This window comes from Nuphar pumila, chromosome 6, assembly GCF_984573655.1.
Source record: "Nuphar pumila chromosome 6, dmNupPumi1.hap1.1, whole genome shotgun sequence".
Classification (NCBI taxonomy): domain Eukaryota; kingdom Viridiplantae; phylum Streptophyta; class Magnoliopsida; order Nymphaeales; family Nymphaeaceae; genus Nuphar; species Nuphar pumila.
In genome coordinates, this window is record NC_143254.1 from 107530095 (window position 1) to 107539575 (window position 9481).

The 9481-nt window shown below is 36.4% G+C and overlaps 4 non-coding genes across 4 annotated transcripts; 2 read left to right on the forward strand and 2 right to left on the reverse strand.

Annotated features, from left to right (window-relative positions):
* The first annotated feature begins 2075 nt into the window (after positions 1–2075).
* On the forward strand, positions 2076–2236 carry LOC149835598 (U1 spliceosomal RNA). Its single transcript, XR_016432847.1, has one exon. It is a non-coding gene; the product is annotated as a U1 spliceosomal RNA (small nuclear RNA).
* A 901-nt stretch (positions 2237–3137) lies between these two features.
* Positions 3138–3209, reverse strand: TRNAG-UCC (transfer RNA glycine (anticodon UCC)). Its single transcript has one exon. It is a non-coding gene; the product is annotated as a tRNA-Gly (tRNA).
* Positions 3210–6254: 3045 nt separating this feature from the next.
* Positions 6255–6415, forward strand: LOC149835600 (U1 spliceosomal RNA). Its single transcript, XR_016432950.1, has one exon. It is a non-coding gene; the product is annotated as a U1 spliceosomal RNA (small nuclear RNA).
* A 907-nt stretch (positions 6416–7322) lies between these two features.
* Positions 7323–7394, reverse strand: TRNAG-UCC (transfer RNA glycine (anticodon UCC)). Its single transcript has one exon. It is a non-coding gene; the product is annotated as a tRNA-Gly (tRNA).
* Positions 7395–9481: the final 2087 nt, after the last annotated feature.

Below are 9481 nucleotides of genomic sequence, written 5' to 3' on the forward strand. Positions count from 1 at the left end.
CTACTTTGTTGGTTTTTCACAGGATATGGTGAACAATGAAGTTTGACATGCATCTGGGGATGGATGAGAGTCATACTTAGGCTTGTCAGCTTCAGCAGGGGACAGAGTGGCTCTTTCTTCAAATCTTCTTGTTTTTTTAGTTGTTACTTTACTTTCAGTTGAATAAAACATTGTCTTTGAAATTTACTCTTACTCAAAAATAAAGAAATTGGTTTGGTTCTTATGGATGAGGGTTGCAACTTAGTTTGTGGTATTTGGGCTATCCAATGGAAATTGGAACTGTGAGGACCCCAGATCTCTGGGAAGGTTTCCGCATTGAAAAAAAAAATAATTCCGCATTTTTAAAGGGTATGGATTGGGGTCGTTACAAATTATTTCGGATGTTTTTTCGCTAAGATAGAGATACAATGCAAATACACACAGGAAAAAGCTGTGATTCATTGGTAGGCGCTCACAAAGATAAAAGATTTAGAACTTAATTTAAAATGTTTCAGGAAATTTCCAAACAAATAATTTCAATGATTTTGTTCCTGGAATATCCGTACGAAAGATACAAACCATTTCATTCTAATTTTCATTGATTCAAAATTCCTCATTGTCAAGAAGCTTTGCAGCCTTGATTATGTTGATGTTTTAATGTAACCTCAAACCCGAGGATGCAAAAAATCTATGTTACTCTACTATTAAAACAAGAGAGACAAAAATAATAATAATTCAATAATAAAATAATTCATAAATCTAAAAAAATAACTAGAATCTCAATCAATCAAGTCTTCACCTAACAATCCCTATAATAAGAATTTATAGAGAATACCAGATACCCTAATCCTAATTAGATCATAAATGGATCCATTATATGATAAAAATATCCAAATTCAAATAAGCAAACTCAAATTACCTTAAAATAAAATAGATTCAAATGGATCTCTTATAGACCTGAATTATAACTGCTATGCTCCTGCATCATTTTCCTCGGGTTAGAGAAGACTTTTCCTCAAGTCTAAATTTTGCTTGAGCTTCTTTTAGTTTTTGTTTCACTTTATGGGTTATGGGTTCACATTATAGAACTGGATAGCTTTCTTGCTCCAAAAATTGTATGAACTAGACATGATCTGCTCTATTATGCATATGAAAGCTTAGAATGTTTTTCATGAACCATCCATAGTCTTCATTTGTATTTTTTTATTGATCTTGATCAAATCGATCAAATAGATTTAGTATCGGTTTGATCCAATGTTAAGAAGTTCATGAAGAGATAAGCTAGATCTTTTCCTTTATCATCACTCTATATGTTGTTGTTAATGTACACCAAACAAGCTCAGGTTTTGTTTAGATGAGATGGGTACAGGTGAAGTTTGAATCTAGATAAGAGGTAATGCATGAGATGGTTCTTTTGGATTAGATCAAATAGACTCAGGTCTGGTTTTATGATAGGGTTTTCAGATATGAAAATATGAGGGTCCAAGATGGGTTTAGAAGAATGGATTTGGACTCATTACATGATTTTAGATAAAATAAATACTTTACTGATCAAATCAAGGTAATATAGCAATCACTCTTGCCTCCCCAATACTAGCAAGATGCCTACCAGATGATGCCCAGATGTGAAGGTTTATCCTTTTCCATCCAAATCTAAATCTAACTCATACAATAGATCCGATTCAATAATGTTTCCCATACAAACCGAACCCATGTCCCAAACAATTTTCCAGTGGCATATAATTTGGCAGTGGGCTTTAATAGAGGAATAAAGAATATTGCAGAAATTAATCAAACAATATGCGAGGCAAAAATGAGCCCACGAAAAGCTTGAAATGATCATATTGTAGGGTTTGCTTGGTCTCGAATTCACCAATACCAAGATGGCAAGTTCGAATAAAAGGGCCTGCGCCCCTGGCCATCAAAGCTAAGTTACTGCTATTGTTTTATATAGTTTTGGACCCATACATGCTGACATATAAGTGGCAAGAGAGATTTACACGAAAGAAAGAGAAAAATAGTCCCATATCGAAGAAATGAGAAAGAGCTTGCGTTGAGAGAGGTTATAAAAGGCTTTTAGGTTTCACTTGTTAATCATACTTACCTGGACGGGGTATAACGGCGATCATTAAGGCCGATGGTCTAGGGTAACTGCTTCCATTGCACTGGGGATGAGAGTTGTCCTACCATCTCCCCAAGTGGGAGAGTGGACGTCATAATTTGTGTTAGAGGGGGTACGCGTTCGCGCGGCCCCCACCAATCCATTAAAATCCCTAAATTTTTTCTGATAATTGTTATGATTTCCTTCGGTTTTGAAACTATCTTTCCACAGTTTTGGAACATTTTTGTAAATTAAAAAAGTTTTTTTCATGTTGTAACTCATGTTCAGCTTGCTTAATTGCTTTTTCTAATTGTGCTTATTGTTTCGTAATAAGTAGTGTTTCAGTTGTGCTTACCTCACCTTTTTTTTTATATTTACACGGAGAAACCGTGAGCTTCCCATGATCAGAGACCTAGCCCTGCTGGGTTTGTTTGCCGTAACAGCATAAAATTTTGTGCGTTTATCCCTTGCCCCGAAGCTTCGACTTGGGTAAGGGACAACGCCCATGGGATTTGAACCTAGGGGCTTACCTCAGTGACCCAGTTTTATTTTTCATTCTTCAATTTTCTTTTCTGCAATGACATGCTTGCTGAATACAAGTCGTTCTACATGATTCAAATCCCAGGAGCAACATGTTTAAAGTTTTTAATTTTCTAAAAAAGTGTTTTCTGAAATATAAATTTTTCTAAATGTTCGTCCTCGAACAGAGTTTTTTGCTAATATCCGAGAAAAAGAAAAGGCTTTTCTTTTTTTTTCAGGTTGCACAGTTTCATTATTGTAAGAGACACCGTTTAATTTTAAAAAAGTATAAAAATGAAAATCCCCATACCATATTTTATAAAATGCGTTCAAAGTTTTTTTTCTAAAAAGTGTTTTCTGAAATATAAAATTTTCTAAATGTTTGTCCTCGAACAGAGTTTTTTGCTAATATCTGAGAAATAGAAAAGGCTTTTCTTCTTTTTTTTCAGGTTGCACAGTTTCATTATTGAAAGAGACCGTTTAATTTTAAAAAAGTACAAAAATGAAAATCTCCACCTACCCTACCATATTTATAAAATGCGTTTGCCGGGAGTCGAACCCGGGTCTATTGCTTGGAAGGCAATTATCCTAACCGTTGGACTACAAACGCAGGATATATTTATTTATGCTCACGATTTTTTCTACTTCCGTATACTTGGGAAAGTTGCATCTTTGGCTATTGAATATGTTTGGATATATAGATTGCATCGAGGCAGATCCAGAAAGTGGGAGTTAAATTGGCTTTGGATATGGCCCATTCAAGATTTTTCAACGCTTAATTGAACTGTTTAATTGTGGTCACCAACAGTGACTCCCCTTGTCTGGCAGAAGCAGTCAGTGCACGTCATCTTGTGTTGGGACCTTGCAAGTTCGAACCCCAAATGGTGTGGTTGTATAACTGGTAAGGGTCGGACTAACCCCAGCTTTCTCTGTCGAAAAGGCAGACCCCTACCAGTTATACAACTATATGCTTGGGAATCGAACTTGCAACGTCCCAACATAAGGTAACGTGAACTAACTGCTCGTGCCAGACAAGCGGAGCCCTCGTTGCTAACAACATACTTCCATGTATCCCCTGCCCTCTCCCCCTTCTCTATCAGTTTACAAGTTTGAGCCCTACAAATTATTCCGGATGTTTTTCGATAAGATAGAGATACAATGCAAATACACGCGGGAAAAACACGCAGGGTAGGCGCTCACAAAGATAACAGATTTAGAACTTAATTTGAAATGTTCAGGAAATTTCCAAACAAATAATTTCAACGATTTTGTTCCTGGAAATCCCCTACGAAAGATACAAACCATTTCATTCTAATTTTCATTGATTCGAAATTTCTCATTGTCCGGAAGCTTTGCAGCCTTGATTGTGTTGATGTATTAATGTAACCTCAAACCCGATGATGCAGAAAATCTATGTTACTCTACTATTAAAACAAGAGAGACAAAAACAATGTTAATTCAATAATAAAATAATTCATAAATCTAAAAAAACAACTACAATCTCAATCAATCAAGTCTTCACCTAACAATCCCTATAATAAGAATTTATAGAGAATACGAGATACCCTAATCCTAATTAGATCATAAATGGATCCATTATATGATAAAAATATCCAAATTCAAATAAGCAAACTCAAATTACCTTAAAATAAAATAGATTCGAATGGATCTCTTATAGACCTGAATTATAACAGATATGCTCCTGCATCATTTTGTCAGTGCAAACAGATGACAAAAAGAATTTAAGGAAAATGGAGAGTTCAAGCCTAGAGACACGTTCTTAAGATCGCTATCTTTAGAATTTCAATCGCCCCACTTCGGGAATTTTGAAGATGCGAAAAAGGGGTTTGTTGCGACTGAGTTCCCAGAATACAACTAGGCTTGAACCTCAGAGAGTCACTGCTTCGCAAGTACAGATGACCTCTCTCAACACTTGAACTCTGCAAGCCAAATCTGGAAGAAATAAACGAGAAAACTGGAGAGTCAGAAATTCGTATCTCAAAAGATGAGAAAACTAAGAGATTTATAGACTTCTAGTAAGGCCAAAATGTTTGCGATAAATAAGATTAAATGCCATAAATCTGATGATTTGAAAAAGTCCCTGAACGGTCACCCACCTTTAACTGTAGATTAAAGACCTTCAAAACCGTCCAACAATGACAATGTACCATAAACTCAATATAAATGCAATTAAAACCTTTCAAACTGTGAGACATCTCAAAACCGAAAAGACAAAATGGACATTTGCACCTCATATGCACCTCACACCGCTGCGAAGTGCACCATCAAAACGCCACATTGCGCCTCAAGCGCACACACGCGCGCGTGTGCATGAATGGCACGTTTGTTGTTGCACGATGCACAACAACGTCTGCAAGCCACCTAAAGAGTCAAAGCTTACCAAAGTAAAGAATAGATAACAAACCCTTTATTTAAACCACTTGAAAAACTTTTCTCTCTTAGATATGTGACTAAACATTTTCAAAGCACTTTTGGTGGGAAACAAAACTAAAAAAGATTTTATATTTTAAAACTTTTCTAACACATTTTCCTCGGGTTAGAGAAGACTTTTCTTCAAGTCTAAATTTTGCTTGCGCTTCTTTCAGTTTTGTTTCACTTTATGGGTTATGGGTTCACATTATAGAACCGGATAGCTTTCTTGCTCCAAAAATTGTATGAACTAGACATGATCTGCTCTATTATGTATATGAAAGCTTAGAATGTTCTTCGTGAACCATCCATAGTCTTCATTTGTATTTTTTTATTGATCTTGATCAAATTGAAGAAATAGATTTAGTATCGGTCTGATCCAATGTTAAGAAGTTCATGAAGAGATAAGCTAGATCTTTTCCTTTATCATCATTCTATATGTTGTTGTTAATGTACACCAAACAAGCTCAGGTTTTGTTTAGATGAGATGAGTACGGGTGAAGTTTGAATCTAGATAAGAGGTAATGCATGGTTCTTTTGGATTGGCAGGTCTGGTTATATGATAGGGTTTTCAGATATGAAAATATGAGGGTCCAAGATGGGTTTATAAGAATGGATTTGGACTCATAACATGATTTTAGATAAAAAAAAAACTTTACTGAACAAATCAAGGTAATATAGTAAGCACTCTTGCCTCCCAGTACTTTTGCACAGTTAACAGCAAGATGCCTGCCAGATGATGCCAAGTTGTGAAGGTTTATCCTTTTCCATCCAAATCTAAATCTAACATCGTCCATACAATAGATCCGATTCAATAATGTTTCCCATACAAACCGAACCCATGTCCCAAACAATTTTCTAGTGGCATATAATTTGGCATTGGGCTTTAATAGAGGAATAAAGAATATTGCAGAAATTAATCAAACAATATGCGAGGCAAAAATGAGCCAACGAAAAGCTTGAAATGATCATATTGTAGGGTTTGCTTGGTCTGGAATTCACCAATACCAAGATGGCAAGTTCAAATAAAAGGGCCTGCGCCCCTGGCCATCAAAGCTAAGTTACTGCTATTGTTTTATATAGTTTTGGACCCATACATGCTGACATATAAGTGGCAAGAGAGATTTACACGAAAGAAAGAGAAAAATAGTCCCATATCGAAGAAATGAGAAAGAGCTTGCGTTGAGAGAGGTTATAAAAGGATTTTAGGTTTCCCTTGTTAGTCATACTTACCTGGACGGGGTATATCGGCGATCACCAAGGCCGATGGCCTAGGGCAACTGCCTCCATTGCACTTGGGAGGAGAGTTGTCCTACCATCTCCCCAAGTGGGAGAGTGGACGTCATAATTTGTGTTAGAGGGGGTACGCGTTCGCGCGGCCCCCACCAATCCATTTAAATTCAGAAATTTTGTCTGATAATTGTTATGATTTCCTTTGGTTTTGAAATTATCTTTCCACTGTTTTGTAACTTTTTTTGTAAATTAAGATTTTTTTTTCATGTTGTAACTCAAGTTCATCATGCTGAATTGCTTTCTCTAATTGTGCTTATTGTTTCGTAATAAGTAGTGTTTCAATTGTGCTTTACCTCACCTTTTTTTTTTATATTTACACGGAGAACCCATGATCAGAGACCTTGCCATGCTGGGCTTTGTTTTGCCGCTGTCCTGGCAGCGTAAAATTTTGTGGCTTATCCCTCGCCACCAAGCTTCGACTTGGGTAAGGGATGACGACCATGGGATTTGAACCTGGACCACCTGCTAGCGGCCTATGCCCCCATCTCCTTTGGGGCCTACCTCAGTGACCCAATTTTTTTTCATCAATTTTCATTTCTGCGATGACATGCTTGCTGTTTCTACATTATTCAAATCCCAGGAGCAACATGTTTAAAGTTTTTTTTTCTAAAAAAGTGTTTTCTGAAATATGAAATTTTCTAAATGTTGGTCCTCGAACATAGTTTTTTGCTAATATCTGAGAAAAAGAAAAGACCCTTTTTTTTTTCAGGTTGCACAGTTTCATTATTGAAAGAGACACCGTCTAATTTTAAAAAAGTATAAAAATGAAAATCCCCGTACCATATTTATAAAATGCGTTTAAAGTTTTTTTTTCTAAAAAAGTGTTTTCTGAAATATAAAATTTTCTAAATGTTCGTCCTCGAACAGAGTTTTTTGCTAATATCTGAGAAAAAGAAAAGGCTTTTTTTTTTCAGGCTGCACAGTTTCATTATTGAAAGAGACACCGTTTAATTTTGAAAAAGTATAAAAATGAAAATCCCCACCTACCATATTTATAAAATGCGTTTGCCGGGAGTCGAACCCGGGTCTATTGCTTGGAAGGCAATTATCCTAACCGTTGGACTACAAACGCAGGATGTATTGATTTATGCTCACGGTTTATTCTACTTCCGTATACTTGGGAAAGTTGCATCTTTGGCTATTGAATATGTTTGGATATACAGATTGCATCGAGGTAGATCCAGAAAGTGGGAGTCAATTGGGTTTGGATATGGCCCATTCAAGATTTTCAATGCTTAATTGAACTGTTTAATTATGGTTACCAACAGTGACTCCGCTTGTCTGGCAGAAGCAGTCAGTGCACGTCATCTTGTGTTGGGACCTTGCAAGTTTGAACCCCAAATGGTATGGTTGTATAACTGATAGGGGTCTGCTAGCCCCAACTTTCTCTGTAAAAAAAAAAAAAAACTGTTGAATTGTGGTCAAGAAATAAGGGGAGGAGTTTGAAGGAACGAACTTGCACTTGCAGGGATAAGCATACGAAGAAACGGATCTCTAAGCCCTGAGACTTCCGTAGATCAGCACCAGTACTATTTTTTTTTTCAACAGAGAAAGCGGTACTGGTACACGTTACGTTACGTTGGGATGATGCAAGTTCGAACGCCAAATGGTATGGTTGTATAACTGGTAAGGGTCGGACTAACCCCAGCTTTCTCTGTCGGAAAGGCAGACATCTACCAGTTATACAACTATATCATTGGGAATCGAACTCGCAACGTCCCAACATAAGGTAACGTGCACTAACTGCTCCTGCCTGACAAGCGAAGCCCTCGTTGCTAACAACATACTTCCATGTATCCCCTGCCCTCTCCCCCCTTCTCTTTCAGATTAAAAGTTTGAGCCCTACAAATTATTCCGGATGTTTTTCGCTAAGATAGAGATACAATGCAAATACACGCAGGAAAAAGCTGTGATTTATTGGTAGGCGCTCACAAAGATAACAGATTTAGAACTTAATTTGAAATGTTCAGGAAATTTCCAAACAAATAATTTCAACGATTTTGTTCCTGGAAATCCCCTACAAAAGATACAAACCATTTCATTCTAATTTTCATTGATTCTAAATGTCTCATTGTCAGGAAGCTTTGCAGCCTTGATTGTGTTGATGAATTAATGTAACCTCAAACCCAAGGATGCAGAAAATCTATGTTACTCTACTATGTAGTAACTAAGAGAGACAAGAATAATGATAGTTCAATAATAAAATAATTCATAAAACTAAAAAAATAACTACAATCTCAATCAATCAAGTCTTCACCTAACAATCCCTATAATAAGTATTTATAGAGAATACGAGAAACCCTAATCCTAATTAGATCATAAATGGATCCATTATATGATAAAAATATCCAAATTCAAATAATCAAACTCAAATTACCTTAAAATAAAATAGATTCAAATGGATCTCTTATAGACCCGAATTACAAGTGCTCTGCTCTTGAGTCATTCTCCTCGGGTTAGAGAAGACTTTTTCTCAAGTTCGAATTCTGCTTGCACTTCTTTCAGTTTCGTTTCACTTTGTGGGTTATGGGTTCACAATATAGAATTGGATAGCTCTCTTGCTCCAAAAAATGTGTGGACCAAACATGATCTGCTCTATTATGTATATGGAAGCTTAGAATGTCCTTCATGAACCATCCATAGCCTTCAATTGTATTTTTTTGTTGATCTGGATCAAATAGATCTAGTATCGGTTTGATCCAGTGTGAAGAAGTTCATGAAGATATAAGCTAGATCTCTTCCTTTATCATCACTCTATATGTTGTTAATGCACACCAAACAAGCTCAGGTTCTAGGGCAAGTTTTGTTTAGATGAGATGGGTAGGGGTGAAGTTTAAGTCTGGATAAGAGGTAATGCATGAGATAGTTCTTTTGGATTGGATTAAATAGGCTCAAGTCTAGTTTCATGATAGGGTTTTCAGATATGAAAATATGAGGGTCCGAGATGAGTTTAGCCAGGAGTGCTAGTGGAGGAAAGGAAGATTAACCATTTCATTCTTCGAAAGATGGATCATCTCTACTAGGTTTTGGTTTTCGACCATTTATAAAACCAAGTTTGGATTTTCCACTTAAATAAAGTGTGGCGGCTTTAGACCAAGCCAAATAACTTGATCCATTGAGCAAAATATTGCTGATTCTAAGATTGGGACTGACCTGTTC